The 20,674-nt window shown below is 40.0% G+C and overlaps 1 pseudogene; it reads right to left on the bottom strand.

The window, feature by feature from the left end:
• Positions 1-20,674, bottom strand: part of LOC143118168 (complement C3-like) — a 122,393-nt pseudogene that overhangs the window by 40,104 nt on the left and 61,615 nt on the right.

Below are 20,674 nucleotides of genomic sequence, written 5' to 3'. Positions count from 1 at the left end.
AAAATGTGTACGTCACACAACATGAAATGTGGCGATTTTCCAAGCGAATAAACAGGAGAACTACAATGTCTGGCGCAATAGCACTTGGGAGTACTTCGACCTAGGTAGTAATATTAATTAACACCTAATTGTAGATCCTATCCACCACAGCGTTTAGAATCCATGCTTGATCGACCCCTCAGCCTCCCCCTCCCCTCTGAGCGAGAGAGAGGCACACACACTAGAGATGCGCTGATGGGCTAGGAAAATCGTCAAAATGTGTTTGATTAATGCCATCTTGTTTGATTAATGCCATCTTACTCTCTCTATGGCCACGGCAGAGCCCGCTAGCATAGCAACATGCTAACACATTCGCGCCGCGCGCCAGAGCGTTTGAGTGCACATACCGACGCGGGAGAGGTACGACTCAACTCGTGAAAGTTAAGGTAAGAACATATATTACTACTGATTTTGGGTGGCGTGTTCCTTTAATTAACTAATGAATAAATCCAGACTGTCTATTTCCTACGACAAAACCCATCACAAATGAGCGCATTCCAAATAACGTAAGAGGAGGAGACATGCACAATATGCCCCCTACGCATTCACTCACACACAGAGGAGCATAGAGAACAGCTCAACACTGACAAGTAGCGTCAATATTTTGGTCATTAATGACAGCACAAGCCTCCTTAAAAGTCATCAATGCATCGGACTAATGGTATGTCGGACTTATGGTATCTCTCCTCAATGGGTCATTTTCGAACTAATGGGATGTCGGACTAATGGGATGTCGGACCAATGATACGGAACCTTAGACTTTGTCAGGAAGAAGGATGTTTTGGCTGTTGTTCCTACAGGATTTACGGTAGGCTATTTCGTTGCTCTGATTGGTTAGGTCTATCCAATTGTGTGCAGCAGGGATGTAGCCAGAAATTATAATTAAGGTGTGACTGTGAGATTTTAGATGGCCTCAACCCAGTGAAAGTGAGGGGCGCAGATGACAGGTGGGACGGAAATGACCTGGAAATGTAAATGTGTAGCCTATCAGTGTTGTTAAAATTAACGTGATCGCGTAATGACAATGAAAAACTGCATGTAAAAAATAAGCTACTCGCTTATAATTCACTGATTAATGATTCACTTTCAAACTTAAATGATGATCTAAGTAGAAAAAATAAGCCATGAGCTATTTTAAGGCAGAATTAAAAACTCAGAATGCAGTGCCTATTTTAGAGATGGGTTATATTGTAGGTCTACAAATCAACACTACTTTATATATATATATATATACGCACACGCACACACACGCACGCACAGACATACACATTCAGGGTTCTATTTTAATGAGCCAAAGCTCCTGGTAAATAAACAATGTTTACATATTTTTCATATTTATCATTGCCATTGGTCTCAGTGTTCATATCAGTTTGAAAAGTCCTGTCAGAATACCTTTATTTTAACAAAAAAGCAATTTGAGCAACCTTTAATTGAGTATACGCATATTATCCCACCGGTAATAAAACTCACTTTTTCATCTACTTTTCTACATTTTTAAAAAAAAAAAATTATTGATTACTTCAAAGGGTTGCTAATAACACATGATTTGCATATTTGCATGTCTGGGAAAAATTTGGGCTTAAATGGGTTAAGGATAACCCCGTCATTGTAATCAAAATATGTCTGAGTTTTTTGCAAAGCTTATGTCAGTGAACTAGCATGATGCTAACTCCCCACAGTAGGCTGCTTGAAACACTACTGACTATCAATACACAGGACGAGTTGACCAATCACAGTCCTTGCGGTCTGCGTCGCCTCGATGCGAAGTTACAAGTTTTTGGAGGTGCACGTCGAGCTACAGCGAAGGGGTCAGAGAGGGGTTCGCGACGACCCGGGGTCTGCGGGGGTACGCCGTCGATTCGACGCAGAAGCATAAAATAGGCTTTAGACTTTGGGGACGAACCATTGGTCCGACATCCCATTAGTCCGAAAATGACCCATTGAGGAGAGATACCATAACTCCAACATACCATTAGTCCAAAAAAAAGAAGCCCATTGGTCTGACATCCCATTAGTCCGACGATACACAGTAGAGATGCATGGATGACTTGTAACTGGCTGAGGATAAACCATGTGTAGCGGCGAAAGTTCCCTTCTTGTTATCGGTAAGTATTTCTCAATGTATTAATCCACTTAACCACTCTAAGACGGAAAGAAGGAGTCTCTACGTGTTTACTGTTGAACGACGGTAGAAAACAGTGTGTTTTTACTTTACTGAATACTGACCAAAGATACAAATCACACAGTTTCACTTTCTATTCACACGTGAACTGACCACGTCATAGCTCAGGGCGCGCTCTTTTGGTTACTCTAGGCAATGCAATGCATAAACATACTTAAAGGAACACGCCACCCAAAATCAGTAGTAATATATGTTCTTACCTTAACTTTCACGAGTTGAGTCATACCTCTCCCGTGCCGGTAGGTGCACTGAAACGCGCGGCGCGAATGTGTTAGCATGTTGCTATGCTAGCGGGCTCTGCCGTGGCCGTAGAGAGAGGAACATAGCAGTACTCAAACACCTCCACGTTTTCCCTACTTAAATACAGCTGCATGAGTAGTTGATAAAAATGTGTACGTCACACAACATGAAATGTGGCGATTTTCCAAGCGAATAAACAGGAGAACTACAATGTCTGGCGCAATAGCACTTGGGAGTACTTCGACCTAGGTAGTAATATTAATTAACACCTAATTGTAGATCCTATCCACCACAGCGTTTAGAATCCATGCTTGATCGACCCCTCAGCCTCCCCCTCCCCTCTGAGCGAGAGAGAGGCACACACACTAGAGATGCGCTGATGGGCTAGGAAAATCGTCAAAATGTGTTTGATTAATGCCATCTTGTTTGATTAATGCCATCTTACTCTCTCTATGGCCACGGCAGAGCCCGCTAGCATAGCAACATGCTAACACATTCGCGCCGCGCGCCAGAGCGTTTGAGTGCACATACCGACGCGGGAGAGGTACGACTCAACTCGTGAAAGTTAAGGTAAGAACATATATTACTACTGATTTTGGGTGGCGTGTTCCTTTAATTAACTAATGAATAAATCCAGACTGTCTATTTCCTACGACAAAACCCATCACAAATGAGCGCATTCCAAATAACGTAAGAGGAGGAGACATGCACAATATGCCCCCTACGCATTCACTCACACACAGAGGAGCATAGAGAACAGCTCAACACTGACAAGTAGCGTCAATATTTTGGTCATTAATGACAGCACAAGCCTCCTTAAAAGTCATCAATGCATCGGACTAATGGTATGTCGGACTTATGGTATCTCTCCTCAATGGGTCATTTTCGAACTAATGGGATGTCGGACTAATGGGATGTCGGACCAATGATACGGAACCTTAGACTTTGTCAGGAAGAAGGATGTTTTGGCTGTTGTTCCTACAGGATTTACGGTAGGCTATTTCGTTGCTCTGATTGGTTAGGTCTATCCAATTGTGTGCAGCAGGGATGTAGCCAGAAATTATAATTAAGGTGTGACTGTGAGATTTTAGATGGCCTCAACCCAGTGAAAGTGAGGGGCGCAGATGACAGGTGGGACGGAAATGACCTGGAAATGTAAATGTGTAGCCTATCAGTGTTGTTAAAATTAACGTGATCGCGTAATGACAATGAAAAACTGCATGTAAAAAATAAGCTACTCGCTTATAATTCACTGATTAATGATTCACTTTCAAACTTAAATGATGATCTAAGTAGAAAAAATAAGCCATGAGCTATTTTAAGGCAGAATTAAAAACTCAGAATGCAGTGCCTATTTTAGAGATGGGTTATATTGTAGGTCTACAAATCAACACTACTTTGTTTATTAATTGTTTATTAAGACTTTGCAGAGTCATTTTTCCCCTTTATCGGTCACACGTCCCATAACCACATCCCAATTATCCTAGCATGGGTGCCATTTCGAACTTAGTCCCGCCCACAACATTTGAGGTCGGGAAGTTCTGACTAAAATTGAGTATGACTATGTCAGGCTACAATTATCCAGTTCCAGACTAAAATTCTGAATAGAACTGAGTTGGCTACGTCAGGCTATCTGTTCGCTATAATTAATTCAAAAATCCTTTAAAATGTTATGGTGATGTGTGTGTGTGTGTGTGTGTGTGTGTGTGTGTGTGTGTGCGTGTGTATTAGCTGAATCTGTACATCCATCTCTGTATCTCTATCATCTCTTGATGTTGATGCCTCATAAAAACAGTACTGGTGTGTGGTACTTACTTGACATTAATGGTGAGTAGATAACTCTCGTTGGCTTGAGGGTACTGAACTAGAAATATAGGCACAAGTAACACAATATTGTAAGGGCAAAGAATGTATAATACAATAAGTGACTATATCATAGTGTACGTGTGTTTGTGCGCGTGCGTGTGTGTGTGTTTGTGTGTGTGAGTGTTTGTATGTGTGTGTATATATATCTATATATATATATATATATAGCTCTGGAAATACAGTAATTAAGAAACCACTGCATTTTTTTTTTGATATCAGCATACATGTATGACAGCCATTCCATTCCAGTGTCTATTGAATAGGCTACGAGCACGAAAGGCTCTTTGTGCACTCGTTTGCTTCCGGTGGAGCCAGGTGTGTTTGAACCTGCAGCTATTGTTAATGCAATCAGTGTCTGCACGGACCTGGTTGGGTGTTGCACTAGGGAATTATCACGTTGGGCTAACAAGATATTCAGTGTCGGAAGATGGTGTTAACAACACAGTTAATGCTCCACCAGAAATACATGAGCTTACAGGAACAGCCATTTGTGCATGTAGTCTATTCCAACACAAACACAACTCATTCTACTTAATGAGGTACTGATTAGGTGATCACCTGCTTTGCCCAACACCTGGTCGTCTAATGGTTAGACAGAGACCTGGAGAGGCCTACAAGCCACAGTGTCTCACACCAACTATGAAATTTGGTGGAAGATCAGTGATGAGAGCAAGGCTGGAATCAGGCAGATTCATCTCTGCGAAGGACGCATTAATCAAGCCACGTACATGGTTATCCTGGAAGAAAACTTCCAGCAGCACAATGCTCCATGCCCACAGTTAAGTCATTCAAGATGTGGATGAAAGACCACCAGATCAAGACCAGTTCAATCTCCAGACCTGAACCCCATTTATAATGGGAAATGTATCTCATGTATAAATGATTGTTGCATTATTTACTAAGTATAAAACATCTATTTACAAACATATTTTTGAGATAGGCTTATTTACTACGGACAAACCATTTATGACTATGTGTACAAATGAAGAAATAATGTATGAGCAATACTTAACAAATGATGAACACAACATTTACTAATAGTTTACAAATGCTTAACAAATGATGAATTGTGTGTAGTTATTATAAAGTGTTACCCTGAACTCTTACTTAAAACTTGTGTTGTTTATAAATTAATATTAACTTGTTTTCTTAGCATTATCTGAGGTTTGCATCTTTTTTGTTATTTTGATCATTTGTCATTTTCTGCAAATAAATGCTCTACCAGCCAATATTTTTATTTGGGAGAAATGTCAGTAGTTGACAGAATAAAACAAAACTGTTCATTTTACTCAAACACATATCTATAAATAGTAACATCAAAGAAACTGATAATTTTGCAGTGGTCTCTTATTTTTTCCAGAGCTGTGTGTGTGTGTGTATGTGTGTGTGTGTGTGTACATGAAGGAATACCTTTGGCTTCCTTTGTCAGGGTCACATTCAGGTCAAAATTTTTACACATCATATTTTCTGCCTTTGGTTCAGCATAATACAATCGTTCCATCTGCAGGAAGAGGGGGAAAAATACTGAGGCCGTCACCATTCTGAACCCCAACATTTGTATCCAGGGAAATGGATGTCATTATTTTATATGTTTTAAGGGCTGAAAATGTCCCTTATTGGTAAAGACTTTGTAAGATCATATTTTGTTTATTTAGCTTAAACTTACAACGAGTGTGCCTTTGCCTTGTCCTGTGGCTGTGATGGTTATCTTTTCATTTAGCTGAAACTGAGAAAGCAAGATTAACAAAAAAAGGTATAATAATCTCTTTTTTGGTAATTATGACTTTACCTATGGTAGATATTTTAAATTTCAGTTAAAAATCTGTATAAATTAATGAACTGATAAAATGCTCCATACATATATTATGGTGGTAAATGTATTGATATATTGCTTCTGTTTGCACTGTCACCAACAGTCACCTTTTCTGTGCGAGGTCTGAAAGCTTCATTCTGAGTAAAAGTCAATGTGACGGGTGTAGTGCGAGTGACGGTTGAGCCAAAGGTCACATGGAGATCTTTGCCTGGCACAGTCTTAGCCTGAAGCCTGTACTCAGCTACAGCCTGGAACACCATTATGGTGGACTGGGGAAGGAGATATGAACCATGTGATGCACTTATCAACAAGGATGAAACAAAGTAAAAAGGAACATTTTATTTCAGATATAGACCCTTTTAATCTATTCCTAGAGGGTTTCCGGTTGAAACGTTTCAAACCAATGCAGATACTTAGAAATTAAAATGAACCAGACTTTAGTGTAATGCTATACAAAATGTTGAAGTTAAAACTTGCTTTTTAAAATGTTGTTTGTCCCCAAGTTACCATTAGCTCAATGTTGTTTCCTGTGCCACTGGAAATGCCTAAGGAACGCACATGTTGAACGGGTCTATAGACAGGTTTTGAATTCCTAGTTCTATTTCTTAGGGAATTTCCCAAAGTAAACAGCCAAGCCTGATTGTGCCTTTGATTTCGGCTCTTCACATTATTGTAATACAGAATTCACCAGGCGTTGAATTGTTTCCCCACTAATAGGGAATGCGAGCTGGGATTAGACCATCGTGAGTCGGATTAGTTTTGCAGTTGATGTGTTGTAGCATATGTAATATGAGAAATACAACCCCAAAACAGAAAAAGTTGGGATGTTGTGTAAAATGTGAATAAAAACAGAATGTAATAATCTGCCAATCTCTTAAACTCATATTTAGTTGCAAAAAGGACACAGACAATATATAACATGTTGAAAATGACAAATCTGACTATTTCATGGAAAATATATGTTAATTGTGAATTTGATACCAGCAACATGTTTCAAAAAGTTGGGACGGGGGTAACAAAATGCTGAAAACAAGGGAAAGAGCTCAAAAACAAATTTCGATGGCGGTGGTCTTTTGGACCTCAGATGGCACTGCATCAACACCAGACCTGTTTCCAGACCTGTCATTGTATGGGCTCAGGAAAACCTCGGATAACCATTGTCTATGTGCACAGTTTGATACTCAGTTCAAAAACTCCAGCCAAAATGAACAGGTAAAATCGTATTGAGATATGATACAGGAAATACCACCGTCTCATCTGGCCCTGAGCTTGTTTAAATGGACTGAGGTAACATGGGAAAAGGTCCTGTGGTTAGACCAATCAAAGTTTGCCATTCTTTTTGGAAATCATGGAGTCATCAGGGCTAAAGAGGAGAGGGCCTATGCAAGCATCCAACCTATCCAACTTGTTTTAGTGCTCAGTTCGAAACCCAACATCTATGACGGTGTGGAGGAGCATTACTGCCTACAGCATGGGCATCTTGCCCATTTGGCAAAGCACAATCAATTCTGAATGATGTATACAGGATTTGAGCAACATATACTGCCATCCAGGCAATGTCTTTTCCAGGGAAGACCTTGAATATTTCAGGAAAACAATGCCAATATGAATTCTGCTAGTGCTGGGCGGTATACCGGTTCACACCGTATACCAGTGTATATTTTCGTTATGATATGAATTTTTAATATACCGCCATACCGGTGTATTTGATTAGGCTACACAAAGTTTGTAACGCTGCGCCGCGCGACAGTGTTTCAGATGAGACTTTTTTCACACGCTCGCATGGTGCCACTGCGAAGCATAGTGAGGGTAAACACAAAACACCTTAAGTTTTTCCCCTGAAGTATGACCCTTAAGGCTTAATTTCTCCTTAGGTAAGGGGTTTATTTAAGGGTGTTGCACAGAAATAATACCTTAAATTGTTTCTTTAGTTAAAGGGGACATATTATGCAAATTTCACTTTTTGCATCCTTTTGTACCTCCATTTGGGTCTCTACAGCTCTTAATAACACTCCAAGCGCGAAAAAAAGCCATCCATCCGTTTTCTGTGAGTCAGTTGAACGATTTTGGTGTCAGGAATCACAGGCTTCTATGAGCCATTTTCTGGCTCCCTTATCCTGACGTCAAAATAAGGGAATTTGCATAGAACCACCCTGGCGCCACCCCTCACCTCTCAACCCCCACATAGCCCCACCCACTCGATTAGTTGAAGATCCGCCATTAGTTTGCTGGTTTAACAAGCACGGACACCGAGCGCAATGGCTACAAGCAAGAGCAAGTCACACATGAAGTGTTGTGTTGTTGGCTGCACAGAACAACACAAATCCTTGCACTTTCTCCCAGCCAAAGAGAACAGAAGAACCGAGTGGCTCCATTTCATTTTTGATGGCTATGTTCCAGCAACAGTCGGCAAAAATGTTGTGTGTGGAACCACTTCAAGGCAGACTGCTTTGAAAACCTAGGACAGTACATTGAGGGATTAGCCATCAAACTTCGTTTGACAGAGGGATCTGTACCTACTGTCCGTGGCAAGTCACAAGATGAGAGACATGTAAGTACTTTCAAATAATGACTTTTGTGTTCCTATCGCAGTTACGCATGAACTAACGTTGGGTTGTTCATGTTTTGTCATTTAGCACAAGCTAACGCAAACATTACGGCTAACGTTAGCCCTGCATCTGCTTGGAGTGAGCATTTTCTCCATTCCAAATTGCAAATGCAGCACACAGCCGATCGAGTCATATTTGACAATCCCAGTCAATAATATCTGAAAGTAATGATTGTTAAAATGTTGTCTAGACGCTAGACCTCCATTAAATATTGTCATGTTATCCACAATTGAGGCGACCAACAGCTAAAAGCCCTTAGTATAAGCTAATGTTAGCTTGTAGCCTCACTTTATAACGTTATCCAGTGTTTGCACATTTCCCCTATAGCTCTATTTCATTTAAGCTGCAAGGGTTTGTCACAATTTGTAGTCGTTTTGTCCTTACTGATGAGGAGTTAGATATGGTCATGTTATCTACAATGAAGGTGGCCAGTAAGCTCTTAGTCTAGGCTAATGTTTGCTGTTGTAAATAAAGCGAGATATAGTACTGACAGTGCAAGAAATTGTAGCCTCAGTTTTTAGCTCAAAGTAAACGTGCATATTATATGCATACCATTATTTTCATGTTTGGTTTTCTCTTTACTGCGCAAGACTCTACCTGGCTGCTCTGCATTACAATGAGGATGCTGCACGAGACCAGGCCACCTTATCCTCTAGGGACCCTCTCTACAGGATGCATTTCCCAAAGTACAGGAAGGGAGAGTGCAGGGTGAAACCCATCAAAACCGAGACAACATTCCGTAAGTTACATAATTTGTTATTTATCAACAATAAAAGATCTGTTCATTATGTATGCTATTGCACTATAGTGTCTTTACAATGAACAAAACAATAAATAAATGTACAATGAAATACTTTACAAACTATGTACATAGTTACAGAAGTGTTTGTGAAATATTGCACAGGGTATGTGGAACACTTGATGGGCTTCATCATGGGCGAGGTCATTATGGACCCAGAAGCATACAGGGAGGAACTCCTGAATATAAGCATTCCTCCGGACCTGTCCTCAGAGTTTGAGCACCCAGAGAAGGAGGAGGTGATCGCCAACTACGTTTCTCGCTTCAATCCAGGGGAGGCAGTTTGAAGCCCACGTATTGTCCTTGGCTGTCAGGAAACTCCCGACGAACACGCAGGACCAAACATGACGGATTGACGACCCTTATTCTGCGTCCAAGAAAACCCCAACACCAACTGACAAAGCTCTTGTAGGCAAGATACCTGTAACGACTAAAAAAAAACATTGCAGTAGTTAGCAGGTTACATAATCTGTCAGTTCTGTCAAAAATGCAAAGTGCAATTGTCATATTTCAAGGAAATATGATGTTTTATTTCTGTTTTGTGTAATAAATATATTTTGTAATGTCTTATGTGTGTATGTTTGATACCTGCTGAATTTGCAGACAATAGCCATACATAAAAAGAAAGAAAACAACAATTGGGGCATGTGTTGGTGTGTAAGGCCATTAGTGACCTATGAACATAGACTAACATCTGCTTTTGCTGATAAAAACGGTAGCCTGTCACTTCTCATAAACACTGGGAAAAAACGAATAAGTAGCCTAATAAATAACACGTACTGCTCTATTCCCCGGAGCCGTAAGGCCCCATGGTCAGCTCTGTAGATGTTCGGTGCGTTCTGAAGAGAATAAACATTCAGGCACACCGGGTATGAACCTGGATGATCAATTATGCATTGAGGGATCTCCTCCAGCTGCTGCAGACGTTGTGTGATCTATAATGGTAAGGTAAGGTGAGTGCTATGCTAGCACAGTCACTAGCATTATTCGTAAATGAGTGAGTAATATGGCATACTCGCTAGCTCATTTGTAAACTAGATGTACCGCAGAGCGGTACAAAATATGACCGCCGCCCAGTCCAGCACATTTTTTCCACAAAAAGAAATCACGCTGAAAGGCCTATATGATTCTAACTGTCTCACTAAATTGCATTATCCACACTCAATTCTCACTGGTATCTGCTAGACAACAAGTACCAAAACATGATTAGTTCATAGATTTCACATGTAAAATTCATTTTATACAACCCCACCTCCATCTTGCCTGTTCATAATTATGAGAAATTCTTGATTGTTTGTGTTATGTTTATGTTATGTGTGTGGGTGTGTGTGTGTGTGTGAGTGTGTGTGTGTGTGTGTGTGCGTGCCTGCGTATGTGCCTGTGCATGGAAGCGTACATATGTCTACTGTGTGAGTATGTGTCATGATTACTGTGAATGTGTGTGTGTGTGTGTATCTGTTTGTGCACATGTGTGCACATGAACTGGGCTAACATGACCCCTGGAGGCAAATATACGGAAAAAATGGTCATCCTAGGCCTTACAGTTCTCAAGATATTCACAGAGAACTGTGTCTGGCCTACCCTCCTTTCGGGGGGTCCAGTCCAGCGGGGGGGCTACAGATCAAAACGAAAAATGACAGTTCCATGCTATCCATGTGGGGGTACATGCCCACCAAGTTTTGTGTACCCCGGTCTTTCAGTGTCCCGGGAATCCTTGTTGGTGTACGTCACTAAATGTACACATAAATTGTTTTATTGTAAGGCCCCCCATGAACGAAAGTACACAAAACTTGGCATGCATTCGGAGGGTGTCATAATGATCCTACACTTTCAATTTCGTGCAGTTTTGACCATGTCAGCCAGAGATATTGTGATGAAAACACCTAATTTTTTGCTTTTTAATTTTTAACTAGGTGGCGCTATACATGAAATAAGTGGTAATGGGATGGGTTGACATGGCCCCTTGAGATCAACATACAAAAAAAAGGTGGACCTCCTAGGCCCTACGGTTCTCGAGATATTCACAGAAAACTGTCTCCGGCCACCTACAGGCCAGTTGGTGTATAGTAACATAAATGAATTTATTGTGTGGCCCCCCATGAACGGAATTCCACGAAACTTGGCGTGCATTCAGAGGGTGTCATAATGATCCTACACTTCCAATTTCGTGCAGTTTTGACTATGTTAGGTCACAGATACCTGCGATTACAACACCTCATTTTTACTTTTTTGTGTTTAACTAGGTGGCGCTATACATGAAATGAGTGGTTATGGAATGGGTTGACATGGCCCCTTGAGATCAACATACAAAAAAAAAATGGTCCTCCTAAACCTTACGGTTCTCGAGATATTCACAGAAAACTGTGTCTGCCCTACCCTCCTTTCGGGGGGTGCAGTCCAGCGGGGGGGCTACAGATCAAAACGAAAAACGATGGTTCCATGCTATCCATATGGGGTTACATGCCCACCAAGTTTCGTCTACCCCGGTCTTTCAGTGTCCCGGGAATCATTGACAGAAATTTGGACATGCGAAAAAGAAAAGAAAAAAAAAAAAAAAAAAAAAATCTGACTAAACCTATATGACCGCCGCTTCGCTGCGCGGCGGTCATAATAAGTTAGTAACACGGTAACATATCTACAGGCCTTTCTGTAGCTTAGAAATGTTACCTGTGGAATCTCCTGGCAGCATATACTCTCTGCCTCAGTTGGCATTGCCCCACAATTTCCAGACGCACACCTATATAATAATTAATAATAATAATAATAAAAGCTAATCAAGTGCTGTGAATCTAGTGAAGTTTTTGAATGCAAGCAAATGTTAAATATTGTAAAAAGACTGGCTTTATGTCAAGAAAAATTACATTACGTTTACTTCGTAACAGGCTGAAAAGGGTAAAGGCTAATAGCCAAGCCTAATATGACACGTAGCACAGATGGAGGATAAATACATTGATTTAAAAAGTTAACAAACCATTCAGAAACTGCTTGCAGCATTCGTGAAGGTGTTTCTGCAGGTGGCTCCTCTTCATCTTGATCTGGGTCCGACTCTGGGTCAAACATGTTGGGCTGGAGTGCGCCTCTGTAATCCGTCATTTTCACACGAGCGGTGGAGGTTTTCACGTGAAGAAAACGAGCAGCGTAAACATCTGACGGGTGGGGCGTGGCCAGCAGTAGCTTATTTGCATAAGAGTGACAGAGCCCTAAAACGGCTCATTCTGAAAGGGACTGAAGCTGGCAAGAATAGGACTGCAGAGATCTCTTTATGTGAGATTGATTTTGTGCAAAAAACTTTATGAACATGTTTTGTATAGCCCATAGACCTATTCTAACTTGTTTAAAAAGAGGTATAATATGTCTCCTTTAAGGAAAAACGTTACTGCATTGAAAAGGATTTACCGTCACGAAAATTCTATTGAGATTGTTCAACAGCTGTAGCTGGCTAGTAGGTGATGTCGTTAGTTAGCAACCCACCGAACACAGTGAAGTTTAATGATCTTATCATTCATCTCACCTTAAGAATATTCGCTGAAATTATCTAGGTAGCAAGTAACGCATGTTATAGACATGCACTGAGCAATACTAGCTGGCTAGTTAGAAATGATCCTGACTGTCATCAGTGCACCAAAACGAACTTTTTTGTTAATGTTTTGCCTAGCGAACCGAACCGAAGCTCATGGCAGGCTAACAAGACATCCACATCCACATGAAGTTAACGTTAGCCTACCACTAACGTCATGTAAACCACACAATAACAATACATTTCTGATAGGCCTATTTGACAGAGTAAGCATATTAACAGAGAGGTTTTATTTTAAATTGTATCATTTTCAAAAAAGTATAATTATTGCAAGTTGCACTACTTTTTGTATTGGTTTTATACAAGATGTTTGTGAAATTTGCACAGTAAAACTTCTGTATTTTGACTGCAATTGTCTTTGCATTCTGATTAGATTCTTCATTAGAATCATGAGTGGCTCTTTGTAAACAGCATCATTTTCTGGGGCCATGCAAAACTGCATTTCCACTAGTGTGGAGTTATTCTACATCATGACAGTAAAATAGACCATCCTTAGTCAACTGCAGCAATTCCTCTCTCAACCTGTAGAAAATGCTGTGAACATCTGATTATGCATGGTAAAAAAATACCGTCATATACCGTGAAACCGTAAGAATTTTGAAAAATACTGTGATATACATTTTTGGTCATACCGCCCAGCACTAAATTCTGCACATATTTAAATAGTATTTCTCCATAAAGGAAGAGTCCAGGTGCTAAGATGGCCTGTCTGCAGTCCAGATTTGTCAAATTATGAGCATAATGCAATGAAAAACATGACTGAGAATATCCCATAATGTTGAGCAATCTTATATCAGGGAGTAATGGGACAACATTCCATTCTCAAAACTGTAGCAAATGGTCTCCTCAGTTCCTACACATTTACAGAATTTTGTTAAATGAAGAGGTGAAGCAGCACAGTGGTAAACATGCTCCAGTCCCAACTTTGTTTGAAACATGTTGCTGGCATCAAATTCAAAATTAATATATACTGCTCAAAAAAATAAGGGAACACTTCAATCATACACTGGATCGGTACTCTGACACTGTTTGGTTCTGAGCACAAGTAAAACTTTTGAGGCGAGTGTTTTATTTCGCAAGAACTGTCAGACATTCTGTGAATGTAGTTTGAGAATGGAGAAAATGGTGGAAGGTTTCAAAAAATGTCTTTTAGCAATTGTAGAAAACTGTAAGTGTTCCCTTAATTTTTTTGAGCAGTATATATTTTCCATTGATATGTATGTCTTTTTTGCTGCTAAATATGGGTTTACGAGACTTGTATTTTTATCACATTCTGTTTTTATTTGCATTTTACACAACGTCCCAACTTTTTTTGTTTTGGGGTTGTACAACAGCAATACACAATTGGCTCAAGACAGCTACAACGGCAGGCTTTAGCCGGGATCCGTAAAGGCACTCCTTCACAGTACAGCATGTGCTTTCCGCAGCCAATAAAGTCAGATTTACATCAGTTTTTAAAATTACTTAAATTGTGTGACATATTACAGCAACCGTTATAGCAGAGACATGGAAGAATTTAAAAGGGAAAGGAATAATAAATAGGGCAGTACAGTACCTGAGTTGATGCTTTGCCATATCCAAAAAGCTGTTGCTTACTCAGCCAGTTCACAACGGGTCCTGCCCTCTCAAACTCTCTCATCTTCACCAGAGCAAGCAAAGCGTAGGCCGTGGCCTCCAAGGTAAAGAAGTGGTGGCCAGGGACTCGCCAGTGAGTATCATCTGAGAAACACCATGCACATAGAAATACTACGTTAACAATTACAACTTGCACATATGAATACTACGTTAGCGATCACACTATGGGCATAGAAACACTACTTTAACAATTACACCATGCACATAGAATTCTACTTTCTACTACTCAAAGTGTGCAGAACTGGTAGCACCTGTAAAACTATCAGAGGCTGCTGAATAAGCAAGCCAGTGGCTATGGCTGAGACGCTCGCAGACTACTTGGGGTCATGCCCCCCCCACCACCACCACCAGCTCATGGCGCAGACACAAATGGCTCTTTACAGGCCCAAGTTTTCTCTCTGAAACTACATAGTTCTGTGTGTAGTTTATGATACTATTAAACAGTTGTGTCACAAATACACCCTTTGTGGTTACTAATTAATTTGGTTATTTATTTTGCATTTAATATGCCCTTTAAGAAGCTTTAGTCTTTAAGGGGGAAATACATATTTTTTTAATCACGATTAATCTAGTTTAATTCATTTGAAAAAATTGAGTGACATTCGATTGAGTTGACGGTCATATTCAAATTTGTAGTGGTCTCTTAATTTTTTTTTCCAGAGCTCGCTCTCTATATATATGTGTGTGTGTGTATGTGTGTGTGTGTGTGTGTGTTGTACTAAAGTCTTATATGGTAACTTACCATGAGAGCTGAACTTATAAAACATGCTCTTATTTAGTCTTCCTGCAGTGGCTAGTGCATAGGAGGCCATGGTGACAGCATATGGATTTTTGATTGTTTGAGAGTTGATTCTACTTTCCAAGTACCCTACGGCTTGATTAATACTTCCCTGAAGATTCTGTGAATCAAATGCAAAAACCCAAGGTTATACACCAAGGCAATACCAAGTGATGTATTTGTAATAAGGTACATTAAGGTAATAAGGTGTTAGAGGAACCACACAACTATATCTGAGATTTACCAACTCCCTTAAATATTTTATCAAGGTTATGGTTAGTATATATGTTGTGGTTGCATACACTCAAAAATGCATAGAGTACTCATTTCATTTTATACTGGGACATGAGGAAAACTTACATTGACTGTTCCAGCACAGATCATCCTACTCTCTTGCATGGCTATCAGGACAAAAGCCGTCATAGAGACATCTGAATCCTGCCCAGATACATCTCCCTACAAAGGGAAAATGTGCCTGTTGTTGCTGTTATTATTATTATTATTATTATTATTATTATTATTATGCATGTAGCACTCTTCAGTTACAAAGTAATAAATCAGTCATTAAAATTGTTGATGAACAATAGTAAATATAATCTCAACCATAAATTGTTGTTAGCAGAGTGTCAACTGATAGTTTGTTTATATTCTGTATATTTGTAGATCGTCTATATAGTTAGACCTGCTTCTCTAGAATTAGTCAAAGTCAATTAAAAAAAATGCTGCATTAAAACAAACAAACTAAAATACATTTGAAAAGGAAATACAAAGAAAACTGCACATTTAACAAAATACACATCAGATCAATGTCATGCATGATGAGACCAAACTTTTTAAAAGCAAAATGCACAACAAATCTGAGGGGGAAAAAACCTTTCAAAAAATGAAATACTGGTTTTGGGTTAGATATACGGTATGATTAAACACACAAACTGTACAATAACACTTTTCCTGGGTGAAAGTCATTGTTTCTTGAACTGGACCAACATATCTCTTAAAAATGTTACAAAAGTAATGGGAAATTAGAAAATGACTAGGCTGAAATAGCACTGAGTTGTACTAATGGGGTAGCCATGGTTAGTATGCTTTTTAATTTGCACATGAATAATAGATGGAATGATACGTGACATACTGTAGCTGCCTTTATATAAAGGACAGGAGCATTCTCTATGAAACGGCCATTTGGTTGCTTTCTGTTTAAGATCAGCCACTTGATTGCACTGCAGATCACTTTTTCTTCAATGCTGATGATGTTACTGGCCATAGAGAAGACTTTAGCTACATAGGCTGTAAGCCTGCCAAAAAAAAAACACAGTCAGTCAAAGAAGAGGAAAAGTTAACAGTTGTTACCGTCTATCAGAACAGGAAGTTGACTGGACCCAATGTTCAAAAGTAATGACCCAAGGAACCATTTTTAAGGGTCCATATCTCAGAAAATAATGTAGATACAAGTTTAGGGTGTGTTCAGACTAAGTTGTGCAGTCTCTCGACCGGTGTTATGTCACCTTCTCCATTTTACTTGTTGTCATGGGAAACCACAGGTCTCGGTAATCCGCTTGTGATTGGTCAGCTGTAGAAAAAAAAGCGGACAGCGTTTCTCCGCTAGAAGTCGAATATTTCTCAACTTTAAAAACACCTCTGAGCTGCAGAAAATGACAGCCGTGATCGCGTTTTAAAAGAAGCCGAGGACTTTTTTGAAAACACGGTCTACTCCATAGGATTATGTAAAACGGACGCAGACAGCTGCGAAAAAGACGCTTAGTCTGAACACACCCTTAATCTTTTGCACAGCAGTTTTTGGTATAACAACAGGGGCAGTCGGTGCACTACTGGTTAGGGCTTCGGGCTTGGAACCGAATGGTTGCCGGTTCAATCATTGACCAGTGGGAACGGCTGAAGTGCCCTTGAGCAAGTGTGTGCTTCACCTCAATGTGTGCTCTGTGTGTTCACTAATTCATGGATGGGATAAATGCAGAGACCAAATTCCTTGTATACGCAAGTATACTTGGCCTAGAAACCTGATTTACACGTACATTTACATTACATACACACACATAAACACACAAACATAAAGTATCCAAGATGTTCAGGCGGGAGGCGTCTGTTGATTTCACATGGAATAACCCATTTGTCAACCAGCTTCCTATGATGGTTGACCAGCTAGACCAGCAAAACTCTTGCAAAAACATACCTTCAGCTAGTTTACCCATCTTACGATGGTAGCCCTAAGGCTTGAGGTGGTATGAATCATCTGAATTACCATTGTAAGCTGGGTAAACCTAACCTGACTCTCGCCAGATGAATTTCGTTCCGCCTAGCTCCACTCACATCCATCTGGGATCGTTTCCGTTGAGAGTGATTTCGGCACCAGATTTTATGGTAGAGCCAATCAGGATGCAGGGCGGGAGTTTCATAGATGTGAAGTAGCGTAGAAGCGATTGTGAGACTGTTCTCAGTGTCACGGGTTGGCTTCGATGTGAGTGGTTGAAGTAGCACGCCAGATTTTTTATAAGGCCCAGCCTTCTGAAACACCTCTCCAATGGATCGATCCCAGATGAATGAGTGGAGCTAGGCGGAACGAAATTCATCTGGCGAGAGTCAGGTTAGGGTAAACCAGCTAGACCAGCAAAACTTACCTTCATAAAAAAAAGGAAGGGAAAAGAGAGGAATAAACATCAAAAATAAAGATGAAAAAAAAAAACACTTGGAGAAAACTATGAGAAACTGACTCAGAGGAAACCATTCAAAACTAATTCCTAATTAAGGCCAAAAGAATGGACCGAAAAATGTTTTTCCCATGTCTTTACCATGTGCATGAATGCACCATTAGCCCTAGACTTTGCGGTGGTGTGCTTTTATTTATCTATTTGTTAGCATACATGAACGTCTTGTAAAATAAGGTAACATTATCATGGCTATATGATATGAATGCTAATTTTCCTGATAAATAATGTGGTTGCAATTTGCGGGTTGGGTCAGGTTTGGGTCAATGTTAAACACACATTTTGTTGGGTCTGGCGGCGCGGGTTGGATCTCCAAAATGGGTCGGGTGGTTGCTACTAGCACTACTAGACTGTCTGTCTTCCACTCTAGACACTGTCAGTGTTGCCATGTGAACATAAAATTAATGCAGTGTCAAATTTATATTGTTCTCACCCATGAAAATAGTTATACTCTTAAAACAAATTTGTGTTGTCCCTATCTGGACATAGAGATGTGTTAAAAAACAACACAAGAGTGGGGATGGGGGGGGGGGGGGTGTCTCACCAGGTGCTACTTGGCACGTGCTCAAAAGCACTATAAGACCCATCTCCTTTCCTGTATCGTAGTTGATTAACATAGCCTGAGAAACACAAAATAAAATAAGTTAATACGACCCCTTCCGAACAACTGTCCGGAAACCAAGTTGATTAACAAAGTCTGACAAACACAAATAAAATCAGTTAATATGAACCCTTTAGTCCTTGAGCCAGATCACCTAATTTTGGTGCCCTTTAGTCTTTGAGCCAAATCCTCTAATTTTGGTCAATTGGAATAAGTCTCAGTGATTTTTAAGGTATACAACCCTAAAATTAGAAAATGTGATAGCATTGCATTCCCAGTAAACAAAATAAAGTCTTGGCGACGTCCCCTAAAGGTCCCCTGGCGAACGTCACCTCCTCGACATTGTATAGGGTTCCCTTGACGTCCCGCGGACCTCTGTTCGGGAGGTCTAAAAGACGTCCCCAAGGGACGTCCTGTAATGGTCACCGCGACGTTATTCTACATGGAACGTAATAGTGATCATCAAATACCTCCTCAAAAAAAAAAAAACATGAATCATTATGTAGCGGTATTACATCCTATAAGCTTCACCGCTGCTAGGAGAGGTTGTCGGAACAGCACGCAGTTATGTTTTGTATGTTATGTTTTGTATGTCAATTTCTCAATCAATTACACTTACCTTATGTGTTCACGTCATGCAGTCATCTATGAAATCACGTCCTCCTTATGCATTACACTACTGACGAGTAGACATGGACCTTTATACCGGGCTAGGATGTGCTGCTTTCACATCTACGGTGCCTTTTTCTTAATAAACTAATACAACGTTTTAATGGGCATATCCCGTAGCATATTGTTCAAAACATCTTCAGAGTAGGCCTAGGCTAGCCTAAGCTAAATTGTTCAAACCATATTGTTTCAAAAAAAAAAAAAACTAATAGCCCAAAATACATAAATGAATCGCAATGCATACTGGGTCCAGTGATCAAACAGGGACAGTCTAAAAATAGCCTATGTAAGCCTATCTTCCTGGAACATTGCAGATGAATGTATGTATCGTTTTCTCTAGGCTATGAATGCTCTTTGTAGCCAACTTTAAGCTGAAATAAATAAATTCCAGATGTTTCTATTCCATATCATTTTTTATTCATAAACAGCTGCAGAGATCTTCTGCTCCTCGTCAGAAATCTCATCGGATATGTGCACTCTTCTTTGCTGTTTCCACAAGGAGCTGCTGTGACATCAGGGACAGCTATGCGTGACACTTTTAAACGCGAACATGCGTCAAATAAATTTCAAAGACATTTTAACAAGTCACAAAGTAGCAGTATCCTTAATTCTTCTGCAATGTAGAGCTAGATCGTTTTGCTTTACAAATTAGTCACTTCTGTTGCTAGGCAACCCTAAACAAACGCTATGTGGTCTGTTTTTAACATTTCTCTAGTTTTATTGCATCGTATTCAGCTCCAAAAGTCCTCGGTTAAGCCCCAATTCGGTCGTGTGTGTGTTTCTGAAAATAAAACAGATAATAAGTATGTGACAAGGTTAGATAAACCACTGCCTATTTAAAGCATGTTACGTGCATCACGTAATGACAGTTATCTGAAGAAATGCGCATTGTAAGCTAACGTTACACCAAGCATCACATCAGCTAACATGAATTTGATAAGTTTAACGTTAATTTGTAACGTTATACATTAACGTTAATGTAATGTTATGTGCTACATAATTCACATATCTGCAGTGAACCTAGCATACTTTGTTCATAGGCCGCACAACTTCATAAACTGTATATGTTGCCTTAGACTACGGTAAGTTAATGCAGCTACTGCTAGAGACGTTAGATAGATACTTCATCCCCAGAGGAAAATT

The sequence above is a fragment of the Alosa pseudoharengus genome, unplaced genomic scaffold, assembly GCF_046254945.1.
Source record: "Alosa pseudoharengus isolate Yale_2024_CS ecotype anadromous, Long Island Sound unplaced genomic scaffold, YU_APseudo_1.1 YU_APseudo_1.1_scf_1, whole genome shotgun sequence".
Lineage (NCBI taxonomy): Eukaryota > Metazoa > Chordata > Actinopteri > Clupeiformes > Clupeidae > Alosa > Alosa pseudoharengus.
This window is presented reverse-complemented; position numbering and strand designations above follow the sequence as displayed.